Here is a 19153-nt window from a genome sequence, read left to right on the forward strand (position 1 = left end):
GAGATACAATTCACATACCATAGGACTTACCGTTTAGAGTGTGCATCAGTGGTTTTTAGTGAATTCACAAAGTTTTGCATTGGTCACTATCTAATTCCAGAACATTTTCATCACCCCAAGAATAAACCCTGTACCCATTAGTAGTCATTCCTCATTCTACTCTAAATTATGTTAAAAGGAAGAGATAGCACTGAAATGGGCTCTCCTTAAGTGTCCCAGAACAGGTGGAAACTATACCCTTTAAATTCCTTTAGATCCTGGGAGAAAGGCCACTTGGGAAGGCAATTAAAGAATAAATTCCACCCAAATTAATGATGTTAGAATATTAACTCAATGCCTTATATTATGGAAATGACCTTGTGAAGATTCTCAAGTGAAACAACTTGAAATTATTTAAGTGATTATCCTAGTGGCAGTTGAAGAAGTTGTTGAATAGAAGTCTGGTTCAAGTTGTCTACGGCCATACCACCCTGAACGCGCCCGATCTCGGCTGATCTCAGAAGCTAAGCAGGGTCGGGCCTGGTTAGTACTTGGATGGGAAGTCTGGTTCATGTTAGTCTGATTTGTCTGTGAAGTGAATTTGGACACATTTGAATCGACCAGGTAGTTTAGATGCTGTGTTGCAAATATAGAAGTGTCAAATAATGTCTGACATGAAAGTGCCAGCTCTCTAGAGGTCTCTGGTCAAGTCAATGGTATAGGTAGTAGCCTTTCTGATTCATGTAGTGCAAGGAAGTCATTATAGCCACATAACTCTAGGTATGAATCATTTGCCTATTTCAGTGAGCTGTGATGCTTGTTGTCTTAGTCATAAGCTCTTACGTGAACATTTAGAAAATTTGTCTTCTCTTATGCAGATTAACTTGAACTCTGATTTCAGAAATGAGTTCTGAGTCAACAGACTTTACTACCTAAAAGATGACAGGAGTATTGAAACAAGAGCTGTCCTATCATTCAGGGCAGTAGGTGAAACTAGACCTGTCCAGGAATCAAACTTGGGTTCACTTCTCAGTTCTGTCTTCTGGACTTTGCCATTGAGTTCTAGAGCCATAGAAAAGTTGCTTAGCCTCTTTGGATTTAGAACTATAAAGTGAAGCTGTTGGAACTCTTTTTTGATAGAAATGTTACCAGATAGGTTTTTCTTCAGAAAACATACTAGGACAAAAAGAGTCCTTGGGTGATAATCAGAATTCTGTGTCAAGAACAGCAGTGAAACTTAGACTTTTGTAATTTTCAGAAGCAGAGAAAATTGTTAAGTCAGATATTTTCTGTAATACCCATTCTTCTAGAAAAAAGCTTCACAGTAACCTAAGAGTTTTTGAATGATAGATTTTATTCATTTTACAGCACCATGCTTACTAATGAGACTTCCATTACTCTCAGAGGGTTAGTGGAAGATGTGAAAATGAAGAGTTTATTAGCCTTAAGAAGCTTATGATCAGACATGGGACTAAAGGCATATCTAAACAGTGAATTTATGTTCTTTTAAAAGATTTATGAGAGCTTTCCCCAAACAAAAGCCTGCCCCGAATATCTGGACCGGCTAAATTTCATTGAAATCTGTTTTTTAAATTATATGCGAATAGGTAAGAAAACTTACTAGCCGCCATTCTTTTTCAGGGTGGTGGATTATATCATAAATATAGCTAATGTGGTGTTAATACATGTCTGTCTCCTGGTACCCTGTCTCCTGATACATCAGGTTTGGTTAAAATCTGCCGATTCTTTAGAAAGTTAAGGAGCCCAAACTTAATAGTGGTTGTTAACATGGGCTTTAGGGTCATCTCTGAGTTCACATTCATGCTCCAAATCTAATTATATGGCCAGGTTAGTTCAGGGTATATAACATCTTTGGGCTTGTTTTATTATTTGTCAAATGAGAGTAATAATAGCACATAATCTCATAGGGCTGTAAAATTTAAGGTACTGTATGTGAAGTGCTTGACAGTAATATAGTACCTGGAATACTAGATAAAAGTATTCAGGAAATTTTAGCTATTATTAACACTTAAGATTTTTAACTTGGAACAAATGCAAAATGCCAAGTAAATTAAAAACTAATTTCATGTACAGTAAACATTTGAATTCTCCAAAATGCCAGTTGTTTTCCGCTGCATCTTTGGGGTTTGTTTAAAATTGGATTGTCTTAGAATCTAATCTGAATTGGCTGAAATGATTTAACATTTGTACCACTAATCCTCTCTGCTTTAAAATTTAGAAACGTTCCAGATACAAATATTAAAAGAAAATTATTTGCCACATTCTCTGATACAAAGTTATTTTGCCGTGTTTACCTTTACCACTGCAGAGAATTGTCCAAGCTTTCCTAGGTTGATTTTGACAGATTTCTAAAAGAATGGCAATCCAGGAATGGGGAATAGCTGTATCATGTACCCGTATTTGAAGCAAATGGAATACTGTTATATCTTTAATCTTCATTTTGACTCTGTGAAGATTGCAGATTTGTCAGAGACCGGGTAACCACAACAGTTCATTAAGCATTTTCTAGAGGTCTCTAGAAAAATGAGGGAAATTATTTATAAGTGGCATCTGGAAATATTTTTCCTGTGTTTTTCTGTTTTCTGTGTAGTGTTTCTGTGGTTATATTGGTACATCAAATTTCTTGCTCCTTCTTGAAGACAGCAACTATGAAATGATGTTAGTTTTACATAGGCAGTATTCATTGAGAAGCCATCTACACCAATCCAGGAATTAGGTGATGTGGGGGCAACAGGAAGTAGAAGTTAGTCTTTCCTTTCAGTGAGTATAACTTGATGGGAAATAAGGACAAACGTAAGTACACTTATGTCCTAATTCAAGGAACCAGATATTGTTAGGCGTTTCATTGGGAATTTCTTTCATCTTGAGGCCTGAGTGCTGGATGGTGGAGCATTTGGCGACTTCCAAACCATACATCTCTTACCTTGCCTTTTAAAATATACTTACTAGGGGCACCTGGGTGACTCAGTAGGTTGTGTCTGACTCTTGATTTTGGCACAGGTCATGATCTCACAGTTTTGTGGTGCCTGCTTGGGATTCTCTCCTCCCCCCTGCCCCTCCCCCACATGCTTGCTTTCTCTCTCTCTCTCAAAATAAATAACCTTTATTAAAAAAATAAAGTAAAATATACTCACTAGATAAACCGCAAAAAGCAAGAGGTCTTCTTTCCTAATTTCTGGTTCAAGTTGTGACATGGTACAGATAAGTCAAAATGTAAATCATGAGAAAAGACAAACTTTATAGTCATCTCAAATGCATTTTGGAGCACAGTAGGATATTAAAAGAAGTATATGAAAAGCAGATAGAAAAGATGCTATTCACATATTAACCAGAATCCTCAAACTCTGCAGTATTGAAGCTCTGAAGACTTAAAGCTAGATTTATGCTAGGAGCATTTTTCTTAAATTTTTCTCAGAGAAGTATGGGTTTCACTGCTTCCTGTTGCTGAGGGGCTCAAGCCCCAACATATTTTTAGGGTCACTAGGAAAGAAAAGAGCCAAGCACACCGCCTTTGCTTGGCATGAGACATTAACACATCAGGAACTTGCTGTTTTCTAAAAGCTGTTAATGGGAATGGATACTCACCCTTCTCTGACTTGCTCTTTACAGAGTGAATCGCAGCTGCCATAAGGGTCAACCAAAAGTGAAATAAAGGAAAGCCATCACTGTATAGATTTCTCTGTGACTTAAGAAAGGGTTACTTTTTAGTCAAAACAAAAACCAAAGCATCTGGCTGAGAATTAAAAAAGTTTTAGTAATTTTATTTATATTTAGACTAAGTAACTTACTCATTTTGATTCAGAATTCCAAAGATTGAGAAAGATATAGTAAAAAATATCCTTCCCATTCTCTTCCTCCACATGGAAACAGTGTTAAGTTTCCTGTGAATCCCTGTAAAGAAGTTAATGTATGTGCAAGTAAATACACAATTACTTGTCCAAAACCCTGGATCCAGATGCGTTTCAGAATTAGTTGTTTTTTGGGGGTTTTTTTGGGGGGGGAGGTTGCTGCAGAAAGGTAATATAGTGCATCGACCATTTCATTCAAAATCCCTAGTGGAGGGGGGGAAGTGTGTAGCATCCTGTAATTAAATGTTAATATTTCTGTTCAAAAGCATAAATAGTACACTAAAGATAAATAAAGATTATAAAGTCTTATGGAAATTTTTGTCAGATTTTGACACCAGGTAGGTTTGTACTAAGCTTATAAAAAACTTATTTTTCTGAGCTTGACAGATTTCAGAATTGTCAATGAGGAATTGTGTGTCTTACATATGTAATGTATGTCCTCTGACTTCACCTCCTTATTCATTGAGTTGTTGCATACTTTGCACAGTATCTTTTATCTTTTATTTTTAACTTAACAATATAGTTTAGAGATGATTTCCTATGTAAATACCAAGTTTATTTTTTAAACACCTTCACAGTGTGTCATTTGTCTTAGCTGGGACAGCTATAACAAAATATCATAGACTGGGTGGCTTAAACAATAGGCATTCTAGTTCTAGAGGCTGGGAAGTGCAAGATCAAGGTGTTCAGAGATTTGGTTCCTGGTGAGGACTCTTCCTGGCTTGCAGATGTCACCTCATTGTGTCCTCACTTGGAGAGAGGGAGTGTCTGCTTTCTCTTCCTGTTTTTAGGATAGTGATCCCATCATTGAGGTCCTATCTTCACAAGCTCTTACAGTACTAATTACCTCCCAAAGTTCCAAAGGGGACACAAATTCAGATCATAACACCATTTTACAGGTGTAACATTGATTTAACTAGCCCCTTTTTTGATGTACATCTAGGTTGTTTTAGGTTGTTCTTTTGCTGTCAAAAGCCATGGTCAAGTGGATTACCTTAAATATGCATCATTTAACACTTGCATAGAAATGTGTAGGATACATATCCAGAAGTGGAATTGCTAGATCAGAATGTATGTGCCTTTCTAAATTTGACAGACATTGCCAAAATAACATTTGTAGAAGTTGTTCCAACTTGGTTTCACCAGCCCTGCCATTATGAGAGACATTAAACATATTTTTACTTTTAAGAGCTATTTATAGTTTTTTTATTGTGAACTGTCCATATCCTTGCCTATTTTTATATCACTTTGTTACTCATCTTTTTAGATTTGTAGAATTTATTTTTATATTAGGGAAAATAGCTCTATGCTAATTTTTGGAAATATTTTTCCTAATTTGCTCTTCACTTTTTGGTTTCTTTATGGTGATTTTATCATTCTGAATTTTTTTCCCCAATAGTTAAAATGCTTACCAATCTTTACTGACTTCTAAATTGCATGTTATGGTTAGAAAGTCTTTTGCTAAGCTAAAGACTATGCAAGAATTCTCAAATGTCATTTTTCTAGAACTTTTATGGTTTCTTTGTTCTTTTCTCACTCTCTTTTTGTACTTTTAATTCTTTTACTTATTTGGAATTTATTCTGGAGTAAGGTCTGATATATAGGTCCAACCTTATTTCTGTTACCACATAACCATCCAGTTGTCCCAACATGATTTATTGAATAACAGTTTTTGTCTTACAGATTTGAAATGCCACCTTTATAATTTACTGGATTTCCATGTGTATTTGGGACCATTTCTGGTCCACTGACCTATCTTCCCATTTGGGAACCAAACCATCCTGTTTTAATTATTGTATTTTATACTGTGTTTTCTGTTAGGGCTAATTCCCTTTCTTCTTCAAAACCTTTTCTGACTTCCATCTTGTTTATATGAAATTTTGCAATCAGTCCATTTAGTTTAGTTACCATTTCTGTTGGGATGACTTGATTTTTTTATTTTATGAAGGTAAAATTTGTAGTAAGATGCACAGTCCTTAAATGTATAGCCCAATGAATTTTGCCTATGTATATATTCTGTGCAACACCCAGATCGAGATCTGGAACATTACCATTACCCAGAAAGTTTTCTTATGCTCTTTTCAAGTTAATATCTCTTCTTGTGCACCACCCCTCCCACCTTAACTTCTATCACATAGATTCACTTTGTGTTTAGGGTTTTCTTCATATTTATTGGCAGCTTTATGAAAGTGTCGTGTCTCTCTATCCAAGAATATGGAAAACCTTAATCTTTTCATTTCTTCAAGTCCCTTTTTGGGTTCCTAATAGCATTTTTAGGTTTTTTGCTATTAATTTTTTTTCTTTCTTTTCTCTGTTAGAAATGGCATCTTTCATTTTATCTTCTACCTGATTGTATATATAAGAAAGCTGTTTATTTTGCTCATTAATTAATAATTTGTATATTTAATAATAATTTGTATGTTAAACTCCCTTTTAAAACTTGTAATTTGTAGGGGCGCCTGGGTGGCGCAGTCGGTTAAGCGTCCGACTTCAGCCAGGTCACGGTCTCGCGGTCCGTGAGTTCGAGCCCCGCGTCGGGCTCTGGGCTGATGGCTCAGAGCCTGGAGCCTGTTTCCGATTCTGTGTCTCCCTCTCTCTCTGCCCCTCCCCCGTTCATGCTCTGTCTCTCTCTGTCCCAAAAATAAATAAACGTTGAAAAAAAAATTTTTTAAACTTGTAATTCGTAGTAATTCTGTAGTTGAAATTTTTATTATCAGGTATAAACCATGTATCCTTTTTCACTTTCTCCAGGTTTACCTCCCCTCTCCCAGCTTTTAGTGATTTTTAAACATAGTTTTCTTCCACAGTGTATAAAACAAAGATCAAAATATCTGTATACTTGTTGAGTATTTAAAGGATGTGAGTAATGCAATTCAGGAGGGATTATGAGAGTAATTAGGGCAATGTGTAGTTTTTTAACATTAACATTAAATAGACTTGAATCATGGTTTCCAAAACGTCAAGTAGACAAGCTAGTCATCATTTGACAGTGAATGCAGAATTAGTAAATAACTTTTTTGTCTCTTATTTGGTATTACTTATAGATAGTTTTCTATGTACATAGCACCCAGAGGCAGTTTCTGGAAGTATAACTTAGTCTGCTGTCTGGAAACATATAATCAAAGTGGAGAGTCAAGCTATATAGAAGTGAGCAGCAAATCAATGTGGAGAGGAAGGACTTAGACTTAGAAAAATGATGCTGGCAAAAATCTGCAAGACTGGAAAGCATGGAGGTAGAGGAATGAGTGGAAGGAGTGGGTTTGATTTGACTATTGGGCTTGAGGTATCTCATCCTGGTGAAATTATGTCATGGTTGAAGATATTTGGCTGAAATTCAATTCAATTTAATTGTTTAATGGAGATTTCATAGTTGGGTTTGTATCTTTCCACCTCTCCCTGCCCCACAAAAATCTGAGGTGATTTACTCCTCCAGGACTCACACACTGTTGAATAAGCAGATAGAAATAAATAATCAAAACCGAGGGAAAACAAGAATCCAGAATGTTCTAATAATAGCTAATACTTATTCAATACTTATCATATACCAAGCACTGTTCTAGTGCTTTACATATGTTAAAGTGTTTAAACATCACACAACAGCCCTATGAGGTAGACTCTGTTCAGCGTTTTTCCCATTTTATAGATGAGGAAGCAGGCACAGAAAGATTATGTGGGAAATTGCTGGTGACGTTGATGAGTTTTACTGAAGTGAAGAGAAAGAAACCAAATTGAAATCAGTCAAAATACATTGAATGAAAAGTTTTTTTAAGAGTAAATGAGAAATGAGCAAATGCAGGTATAGTATATGTAGAAAACTTCTTAAAGATTAGCCATGAATTGAAACAGAAGAGTGAATGGGTAGATAAAGTAAAATATAGGGTCTAGTGAATGAAAAAGAGAATATACAGGAAAAGGAATGGAGAGCATGAGTAGAGAGATTGGTCTTTGTTAGACAGAGGTCTTCCATCAAAGAGGAGGAAATGCAGAAAAATTGTGTGCCCTTGTAAGGAAGTTTGGTGGTTAGAAGATGAAAGCTTATCCTTCTTGTGTTCAGCCTTTATCTTCTGTCCTGGTTTCAGTTTTCTCAGTGAAGTATGAGTTTGGTATGGGCAAGAGGGGGAAGGGAGTTTGGGAAGTTTTAAGCAGTTTGCCAGGAAGTATTGATTAATTATTCTTTTAAGGTTTGAAATCTTGAATTTAAAGTGATATTAGTCAGGCTGGTTTTGTGATTCCCCCCCTCCCCCCGCTGGCATTATTTAACTGGTTAGATACAAACACGGATAGGCAGATCAACTTCTGGGGTGAGGTTTTGCTAGGTGTATCAGATTTCTAAAGAGAGAGCATCAGTAGCAGATATTTATATATAAAGAAATTTCAAAGAATTTGCTTACACAGTTGGAGGCTGGCAGGTTGGAAATCTGTAGGGCAGGCTGGCAGGAAACTCTTGGGCAAGAGTTGATGCTACAGACCTGAAGTAGAATTTCCTCTTTCTCAGGAAAACCTCAGTTTGTCCCTTAAGACATTTCATCGGATTGGATGAGGCTCACCCACATTATTGAGGATAATCTCCTTTACCTACAGTCAACTGACTGTGGATGTTAGCAACATCTGCAAAATATTGTCATAGCAACACTTAGATTTGTGTTTGATTGAATAACAGGACTGCCGCACAACCAAAGTGACACATAAAACTAGGTCACTATAAAATAAGGAAAAAGGAAGGGACAAGGAAAATAAGGGCTTTTTAAAGGGAGTGCTTACAGGAGTGGTGATGAATCGTGAACTCGTAACTGGACAAGAAAAGGAGGTGAAATCAGAATGGATAGTAAGGAAGTGGTAGCATTAATGTATTGGAAATTTCAATTAGAATTGTTGGGGGTGGGTGGGATTGGATAAAGTAATGAACTAGAAGGATTGAGTGTGTTGGTCAGAGTGGGATGCTTGAAATAGAGATTTAACAGGTATAATCGTTTCTGGCAATGATAATACCCAGGATACTTTGGAAAATGCACTGCTAAAGTGGGATTGAATGAAGAGTCTGTGGAAATGAGGACACCAATGAATTAAAGAGGCTGAGGTATTAAAGGGGTTAGTCTGCATGAATGGTGGTCAGTAGGTGGTGACGGCAGTAAGGATACTGTGAACGAGTTGCGAACATCCTTAATCAGTGGAGAAGAATTGGAAGGAGGGTAGATGATAATAAGGAATGGTAAACGTGTAATCAGCTAAGTTTGTCACAAACTAGGAATTTCAGCCCAGTGAAGGGCTGAGGAGAGGTGACGGATTCGGTAAAATGGAGGATGTACACCACCTCCATTGTACATGTACATGGAGGATGTGGCAGTTAAGAACTCAGAGAAGGTGACCAGGAAGAGTTGGACTTTTTCTGGGACATGAAGCATGAATGAGATTGGTCCTGATAATAGGAGATGTGGGCATCAGTTCTACTGTTAGAGGACTCTATGGCAGTGTCTTTCAAGTTGCCAGTCATGACCCATTAGTGGAGAATGAATTTAGGAGGTCACAACTAATGTCGTGGTTTTAAATGAAACAGAATAGAAAATATCACAGAGTAATATCACAAGTAAAAAGGGGCTAAGAATTTTTTAACAACTTCGTTGAGATTTAATTTATACGCCATTACAATTCACCTATTTCAAATATACAAGTTAAAAAAAATTCTTCTTGTTATTCATGGAATAATGCTGCCATCACCACAGCCTAATTTTAGAACATATTTGTCACTCTGAAAATTCCATACTTAGGGCGCCTGTGTGGCTCCGTTGGTTGAGTGTCTGACTTTTGATTTCGGCTCAGGTCATGATTTCACAGTGGTGAGATAGAACCCTGCATCCTGCAGTTCTTCCCTGGGCATGGAGCCTCCTTAAGATTCTCTCTCTCACTCTCCCTCTGCCCCTCCTTGCTCTCTCAAAAACAAAAACAAAAAACAAACCCCAAAACACCAAACACCTTAATTTTTATTCTGTATCCAAGTTTCTTCTGTTGTCCATTTTGTAAGTAGGTTTCTCAAACCAGGATTCAATCAAAGTTCATGTGTTACATTTGTTGTTGCCTTAGACACTTTTAATCCGTGCCCTTCCCACCCCCCACCCCGCTCTGTGGAGTATACATTCCAAGACCCCCAGTGGATGCCTGAAACTGCAGGTAGTACCGAACCCTACTTTTTCCTATACATACATATCTGTAATAAAGCTTAATTTGTAAATTAGGCCCAGCAAGAAATTAATAACAATAATAATAAAATAGTTCATAACTATGTAGTATAATAAAGGCTATGTGAAAATTGTCCCTCCCTATATATCTTATTGTACTGTACACCCGTCTTGTGATGATGATACAATGCTTGTGTGATTCATTCACTTCATCATGAGGTGAATGATGTAGGCACTGTGATGTAGTGTTAGGCTACTATTGATCTTCTGACGGTGAGTCAGAAGGAGCATCATCTGCTTTAGGACCAGTGGTTGAAATCATGGAAAGCAAAACCTCAGATAAGGGGAGACTACTGTACTACATTTGTCCTACCTCCACTTGCTCTCCCCATGGTCCTGGCTTCTGGAAGAGATCAGGCCAGTTGTCTTACAGAATGTTTCACATTCTGAATTTGTCTGATTGTTTCCTTGTGGTATTTAATTTGTATCTGCAGCCACTGTGTTTCCTAAAAATAGAAGGTTGGGTCTAAATGCTGGATTATATTTAGATTTTTTGGCTTAGATGCTCTTGTGTACATTGTATTCATTCATAATATAAGGCATATAACACCGGGTTTTGTATGCCTAAAATGTGATCATTTGGTTAAAGTGGTATTTTATAGATCTATCCATTATAAAGATTTTTTCCCCCTCTTTGCAATTAGCAGCTGATCAGTGAGGCAGTAGTTTGGTTCACTGAGAAAATTCTGTCTCCCAGAAGCTTTTTGCTTGATGTTTTTAAAGCCTTTCGTTGTCTAAATCAGTTATTTCAGGGGTGCCTGGGTGGCTCAGTAGGTTGTCTGACTGGCTCAGGTCATGATCTCGAGGTTTGTGACTTTGAGCACTGTGTCAGGGCTTTGTGCTGACAGCTTGGAGCCTGGAGCCTGCTTCGGATTCCGTGTCTTCCTCTCTGCCCCCACTTGTGCTCTGTTTCTCTCTCTAAAATAAATAAACATTAAAAATTTTTAAATCAGTTATTTGATTTGGGCTCACAAAATGTTTCTATTCTGGATCTGTTAGCCAGCTGTCCTCCATTAAAAAGACTTTTCCCTTGTCAACTAGGATTGAACCACATTTTTTTCCTAAAAAGATGAGGTAAATGTTTATTTTCCTTTGATATATCAACCTTTTAACTCTGAAAACTCCTTGAATTCTGAATTCTGAACTTGATTTCTACTCTGAAAATTAGTTACTAGTTATCTCCGATGGTGGCAAACAACTTTATTTACCTCTTTCTTTCTCTCGTTCAGTATTACAGAAATTTGTGGGGGTGGGGGTTAGTATTTTATAATCATTTCAGTCACTATTCTTTTTTTTAGAAAGTTTATTTTTTTAGAAATTTTAGATTTACAGAAAAAATTAGAACATTTTACAGAGATTTCCCATATACCCTCACCCAATTTCTCCTATTAACAACATCCTCCTACATTAATATGGTACATTTATGATAATTAGTAAACTAATGTCAATATATTATTACTAACCGAAGTCCATAGTTTATTCAGCTTTCCTTAGTTTTTACCTAATGTCCTTTTTCTGTTCCAGGTATCCCATCTAGGATACCACATTCCATTTATTTGTCATGTCCCCTTAGAATCTTCTTGCCATTGGGTACTCAGACATTCCTTCAACGTTTTCCTTCAAAACAGTTTTGAGGAGCACTGGTCAGGTGTTTTGTAGATTCCCCTCTGTTGGAATTTGTCTGATTTTTTTTCTCATTTTTAGACTGGGATTGTGGGTTTAGGGGAAGCAGATCATAGGGGTAAAGTGCCATTTTCATTACATCATATCAAGGGTACATACTATTAACATAATTTGTAACTGTTGATGTTGGCCTTTAGCACCTGGCTGAGATCCTGTTTGTAAGATTTCTCTGGTATAAAGTGACTCCACTCACCCCCCCCCCCCCACCCATTGTACTATTTGGAAGAAGTCACTATGTGCAGCTATACTTAAAGAGTGAAGAGGTATGTTTTGCCTTCTTAAGAGTGGAATACATAAATTAGTTGAAATCCTTTCACATGAGAGATTTGACTCTTTTCCCCGTTTACTAATTCAGGACTTTGTATCAATAGAGATTCATGATTATTTATTTCATACTTTAGGTTGTAACCCAATAATACTACATTATTTTCTTGCTCAAATTGTTCCAGCTTTGGCCTTCCAGTTGGTCTTCCAGTTGGCTCCTGTGTGCCTTTGACATACCTCCATCAGAGTGGGTTGTTTTTTGTTGTAGTTTTTCGTTTTTTGAGGCCTTCTTTAGTTTCTGTCAGTACAAGGTGGTTCCAGCCCATCTTACATATTTTCTGCTCTAATCCTAGAATCAACCACTTCTCCAAGGAGCTCTATTTCCTTTCATTAGAGAATGTTGTTGGAAAATTAGAAACCAAGATCTGGGTGCTAGGTGTGCTTATCGCTACTAGGATCTAATTTCTTTTAGGTGCTCTCAGCATTCAGCAAAGAAATGAATGTGTATGTATATTAACATACACGTATATAAATATGTGTCTATACACATATCTATAAATATTTTATGTAACCATCTGTGTCTATATTAAGCTAAACATGAGTTCTTACTGTCTTCAACTCTAATCCATTACCACATGGATCTTTTTGGCATTCTCCCCTTAGTGACAGTAAATTTCCTTCCATACTGAGAAACCTGCCTCCTACCATATAGGATTCATTTACTTAATTGTTTAATTCCAGTATGTATGTATGCAGAGCAGTATCAGAATTATTAACCCATACCCAAAAGGAAACAACTTTATCAACCAGGAGCTTTTTGTGTATTCTTTAGGAATTACTACATATATAATCACATGTACATACAAAAACAGTTTTATTTTTTCTTTCACAGTCTATATACCTTTTCTTTTCTTTAATTTTTAATAATTTTTTAAAAGTTTGTTTAGTATTGAGAGAGAGCACAAGCTGGGGATAGGCAGAGAGAAAGGGAGACACAGAATTCGGAGCAAACTCCAGGCCCTGAACTTTCAGCACAGACAGCTCGAGCTGTGGCTGGAACCCACAGACCATGAGATCATGACCTGAGCCTAAGTCAGACACTTAACCTTTTATTTTCTTTTGTTGTCTTGCTGCAGTAGCTAGAATTTCTGGTATGATACTGAATAGGAGTGGTGAGAGGGGACATTCTTGTCTTGTTCCTGAACTTAGAGGGAAAGTATCCGGTTTCTCACCATTAAGTATGATATTAAGTACAGAGTTTTGTTTTGTTAGATTTCTTTATCAAATTGAGGAAAATTCTCTCTATTCCTAGCTTGCTGAGAGTTTTTATCATGAATATGTGTTAGATTTTGTCAAATGCTTTTTCTTTTCCAGTGATAGGACCATATGATTTTTCTTCTTTAGCCTGTTAATGTGGTAGGTTACATTAATAGATTTTAGAACCAGCCTTACATACCTGAAATAAATACTTCTTGGTTGTGGTGTAGAATTTTTTTTATATATTGTTGGATTCCATTGCTAATATTTTATTGAGGATTTTTATATCTGTGTTCATAAAGAATATTGCTGTGTGGTTTTCCTTTCCTGTAATGTTTTTGTCTGATTATTAGGATAATGCTGCTCTCATACAGTGAAGTAGGGAATGTTTCCTTGCTTCTGTTTTCTGGAAGACATTGTAGAGAATTAATAATTTGTATCATTCCCCCCCCCCCAGAAGTTTGGTGGAATTCATCAGTGAAACCAATTAGACTTGGTGCTGACAGTTTGGGAAGGTTAATTAATATTGATTCAGTTTCTTTAATTAATGTACTCCTATTCAGATTAAGTGTTTCTGTGTGAATTTTGGTGGGTTGTATCTTTCACAGATTGGTCCATTTCATCTCAGTTATCACATTTGTGAGTATAGAATTTTTCATAGTATTCTTTCACTATCCTTTTAGTGTACTTGAAATCAGTAGTGATGACCCCTCTTTCCTTTTTTATATTACTAATTTTTGTCTTCTTTCTCTCTCTTTTTTCTTGCTTAGTTTGGCTAGATTTTCTTTATATTTTCAAAAACCAGTTTTTGTTTTTGTTGATTTGTTTTCTTTGTTCTTAGTTTTATTGATTTCTGCTCTAGTTTTTTGTTTTTTGTTTTTCCTTCTGCTTGCTTTAAGTGTCATTATTCTTTTTGATGCTCACATTGTTCCAGATTTGGCCAGTGGGAATTTCTTGAAGTGAATGCCCTATGGTTTTGATCTGACCTGGTTGGTCATTGAGTGCTTCGTGCAGAACGAGATGTCTGCGTTTCAACTTGTACTTACCCTGCCTCAACCTGGAACACTCCATTCCTTAGGAAATTGGTTTTAGCCTTAATTTTACATGGTTGCTTACTTCTTTCATTTAAACTTTGAACAGGTCTGCCACAAAGGATCAGCCCTTTTGTTTTTCTTTGGTAGGCTACAGAGCAACTGAGGTATCCTGTCCATTCCTGTATTTGTTGAATTCTTCCTTGTTTCAAAAACAGAACAGGGGTGCTTGGGTGGCTCAGCCAGCCGGTTAAGCGTCTGACTTCGGCTTACGTCACCATCTTTCAGTTTGTGAGTTCCAGCCCCATGTTGGGCTCTGCTGACAGCTCAGAGCCTGGAGCCTGCTTCAGACTCTGTGTCTCCTTCTCTCTCTGCCCCTCACCAGCTTGCACTCTGTCTCTGTCTCTCTCTGTCTCTCTCTCTCTCAAATATAAATAAAACATTTAAAAATTTTTTAAAAAACAGAACATTTTCTTGTTCAGTATGTATAGGCGTAATGATACTTTACATATAGCCAAACTCTTCTCTATAAGTCACTGAAAGTGACTTGAACTTCAGCAGTTTGAGCTCCTGCTATGTTAAGAGATAATTGAACACACTTTCTTAAGAAGGTAGAAAATTGAGTATGCAATTTTCTGAATTACCTGATTTGGCTTTTCCGCATCTCTAGAATTGTTTCATCATTTATATTTGAAGTGTTTGAACTTTAACTTCAAGGTTTTTGCTATTTTTTTTTTCACCAAATACTTACTGTCTGCTAGCACTTCACAATTAACCCATTTAATCCTTCTAACAACCTTTTAGGTAGATGTTATTATTCTATCCTGTCTTCCATTTTATAGACGGGGAAACTGAGGCAGGTAAAGTTAAGTAAATTGCCCAGCGTGGTGGGGCCAGAATCTGAATCCAGATAATCTGTTTTAGAGTCTGAGTTTTAATCACTGCTCTGTGTGGCCTCTCCTGTGATAGTTACGTGGATGAGTTGTGATTTTGCATCACATTCTCCCTTTCTCTTCCTGTTAATTATGGTGTGGTGGGTGGCACTCATTACTGTAATGACTTGGTGTGGCATTGTAGGCACCAGTTATATAAGCAGTAGAGTTTTGAGATCCCTAATTGAAAGAATTCAGAGCCTTGTATTTCATTGCTTTGTACTATTGGCCCTTTGCTGCAATTCTTTTTGGCCAAAAGACATTTTCTTTAATAGAGATAATCTCTAAAAAGATTGCATTCTCCTTAAAAAAAAAAAAAAAGTTTACTAAATCCATTTAGAGTATGAATTTTGAAGTACTATATTCTGTGATGATGTAAGATCAAAGGAGAGTAAGTAAAAACACTTCATAAGGTATGGAGAGCTGAATATTTGTAACAAGTTTATTGGTGTACATAGTTTGGCCGGTACTGTATATATAGAAAGGATTATTATTTTATGAGGACATCTTACTGGAAATCTGAGATTCTTAGAATTCTAAGTTTCAGTTCTTTGCTATGTTAACAAGGGATCCACTGCATCCCATTTTCTCTTTAATTTTCTCCTCTTTCTGTGCCTCCCTGCAGTTACTAAGGCCTGCTAGTTCCCTAAGGTTAGGAAGCACCCCTTTTGGAAAGAATGTTATCCAGTGCTAATGAGAGGAAAAGAGTAGGCATTTGTTTATTTTTTTTTAAGTTTATTTTTATTTATTTTGAATTTTTTTTTTAATTTTTTTTTTCAACATTTATTTATTTTTGGGACAGAGAGAGACAGAGCATGAACGGGGGAGGGGCAGAGAGAGAGGGAGACACAGAATCGGAAACAGGCTCCAGGCTCTGAGCCATCAGCCCAGAGCCCGACGCGGGGCTCGAACTCACGGACCGCGAGATCGTGACCTGGCTGAAGTTGGACGCTCAACCGACTGCGCCACCCAGGCGCCCCTATTTTTATTTATTTTGAGAGAGAGAGAGCACAAGCAGGGGAAGGGCAGAGGGAGAGAGAGAATCTTGAGCAGGCTCCCCGCTCAGTGCAGAGCCAGATGTGGGGCTCAATCCCACCACTGTGAGATCATGACCTGAGCCGGTATCAAGAGTTGGATGCTTAAATGACTTGAGCCACCCAGGTGCCCTTTTGTTTATTTTTTAAAAATTCAATGCAAATACATACAGAATATTGGGGAAAGTAAAGATAAAAAGATCAAAACTGCTCATAATCTTGCTAATAATATTTTGGTATATTTCTTTCCATATATTTTGTGTATGTGTGAGAGAGATCATTATTTATATACATGAGCTCACACATCAGGTATATATTTATAAGGGATCCAAGAATAGTGTTAACATGTATCAATTAGGAACTATCACGGTGATAAGTGCTTTGATCTGATTAGGAATAAAGCCTGAAAAAATAGATTTTTCTCTAAAAGAAATGTGTCCTTAATGGAGTAAGAACTTTTATAAAATAAAAGAAAATTTGTAATACTGGTTTTCGTACCTTAGTCTGCTAAGGTTTATTAACATCTCTTATGTTAATATTTCTTTGACAGTAGAAAATATAGGAAGGGGTTTCAAGAGTTCCATGAAGTGAAACTTTTTATAATAATGATGATGATAGGGGCGCCTGGGTGGCGCAGTCGGTTAAGCGTCCGACTTCAGCCAGGTCACGGTCTCGCGATCCGTGAGTTCGAGCCCCGCGTCGGGCTCTGGGCTGATGGCTCAGAGCCTGGAGCCTGTTCCCGATTCTGTGTCTCCCTCTCTCTCTGCCCCTCCCCCGTTCATGCTCTGTCTCTCTCTGTCCCAAAAATAAATAAACGTTGAAAAAAAAATTTAAAAATAAAAAAATAAAAAAAAATGATGATGATGATGAAGTGAAACTTTTTATAATAATGATGATGATGATGATGATGATAATAATAATAATAATAGTAAGTTGTGGGGTGCCTAGGTGGCTCATTCAGTTAAGTGTCCAACTTCAGCTTAGGCCATGATCTCAGGGTTCGTGAGTTCCAGCCCCGTATTGGGCTCTCTGCTGTCAGCATGGAGACTGCTTAGATTCCTCAGTCCCATCTCTCTGCCCCTCTCCCAATTGTGTTCTCTCTCAAAAATAAATAAACATTAAAAAAAATAATACTAAGTTGTTATTTGCCTTTTTCATGCTTGTTCTCAAGTTTTCCAGAGGCCACGTGACCAGACCTGTGATGTGGCAACAGAGTGAGTGCAGAAGCACATAAGAGAATCCAGCTGTCCGAAATTAAGCCAAAAAGAAAGGAATTTGTAAAAATGTAAAACAGAGGCAGTCTTCTCAATAGTGTTTAAAAGAAAAACTGTTTTCCACCAAAATGCTAGTTACGTTAACATGTAGTAAGTTTTATTATTATATTTAAGTAAGCTTTAAAGTTTTTAAACGTTCAGTTTTAGCATCAAATGTAGTACATATTAATAGCTATAACCAATATAAATTATAAATAAAAGTTGTCTGTGATCTTCAATATTTTTTTTAAATGTTTATTTTTGAGAGAGAGTGATAGAGTACCAGCGGGGGAGGGGCAGAGAGAAAGGGAGACCCAAAATCCGAAGCAGGCTTCAGGCTCTGGGATGTCAGCACAGAACTTGATGTGGGGCTCGAACTCATGAACTGTGAGATCATGACCTGAGCTGAAATCGGACGCTTAACCCACTGAGCCACCTAGGCACCCTTGGGATCTTCAATAATTTTAAAGAGCATATGGGGTCCTGAGACCAAAAAATTTAAGAGCTGCTGCGTTATAGGATATCAAGAAATCATTTGTTTCTTGATACAGGATATCAAGAAATCATTATATCAAGAAATAATCTGACTGCTTATTTTATCAGAAATATCTTGGGAAGCTGCCAAGACTCACAGGGACAGGTTTAAATTTTCCAGAGTTTTAATTTTCGCTTGAAATCTTGAATTTTATCATTGGCAGTAAATGCTGTCATTTGTTTTCCTTGAAGTAATTGACTGACTTTGTTCATTTTCAAGAAAATGTCTTCCAGATACCCTACTCCAAATTAATAGTTGTCAGTCATTCTTTCAAGTAAAAATGGTATTCCTGAAAAAGTACTCACAACTCAAGTAGTTGCACAGGTGCCTTACATTGAGACAACCATTATTTTTCAGTATACAGCAGAAGTGCCAGTATGAGCCTCCCATCTGATCATACAGGTTATTCGAATATTCCTCTTTTATACCTCATCAGAATTTGACAACTTAACTACAGTGTGAAATCTGAAACCACATAAATCAATTTTTCATATTCTATTATATAAAAATCCATTGGTCTGTCTGGCATTCAAATGAATCTTTTGCCAGTGCATTGATTATTTGGAAAATATGGGTTCAGTCAGGTCTGCAGATCTTCTGAATGTTGGAATATTTTAGTATGTTGTTATTGTCATAGTGTCTTAGGGTTAGCACCAAAAACCCCATCTGTGTCAAGTATTTGAGGGCCAAGATTTATATAATTAATAATTTTGGGGAAAAATTATTAAAATTGTTATCTGGAGCCAGACTGGTTACTATAAAAAGAGAAAGGCCTCAAATTACCAATATCTAAAGTAAAAGAGGGACATGACAACATATCCTGCAGACAAAGGGAATATTATCAACAATATATACTAATAATTAAACAATTTAGATGGAATGGAAAAACTTTTTAAAGACATGCATTACCCAGATTGACACTACAAGAAAGCAGTGTATTTATTACAAAAAATTGATTTTGTAATGAAGAAGTTTCACCTGGGCTCTTTGGCATCACAAAGGAACACTAATTCAATGGGGCCACTACTCCTAAAGCTGTGATTCTCCCAATTATTTAGTCTTGAAATGTCTTTATGTCTTTAT

The 19153-nt window shown here is 36.8% G+C and overlaps 1 protein-coding gene across 4 annotated transcripts in view; it reads left to right on the forward strand.

Moving 5' to 3' along the window:
• The window catches only part of MAPK8 (mitogen-activated protein kinase 8), a 102618-nt gene that overhangs the window by 2613 nt on the left and 80852 nt on the right, over positions 1–19153 (forward strand). The window lies entirely within an intron of this gene.

The sequence above is a fragment of the Herpailurus yagouaroundi genome, unplaced genomic scaffold (genome assembly GCF_014898765.1).
Source record: "Herpailurus yagouaroundi ecotype Mexico unplaced genomic scaffold, PumYag 163, whole genome shotgun sequence".
NCBI classification, from domain to species: domain Eukaryota; kingdom Metazoa; phylum Chordata; class Mammalia; order Carnivora; family Felidae; genus Herpailurus; species Herpailurus yagouaroundi.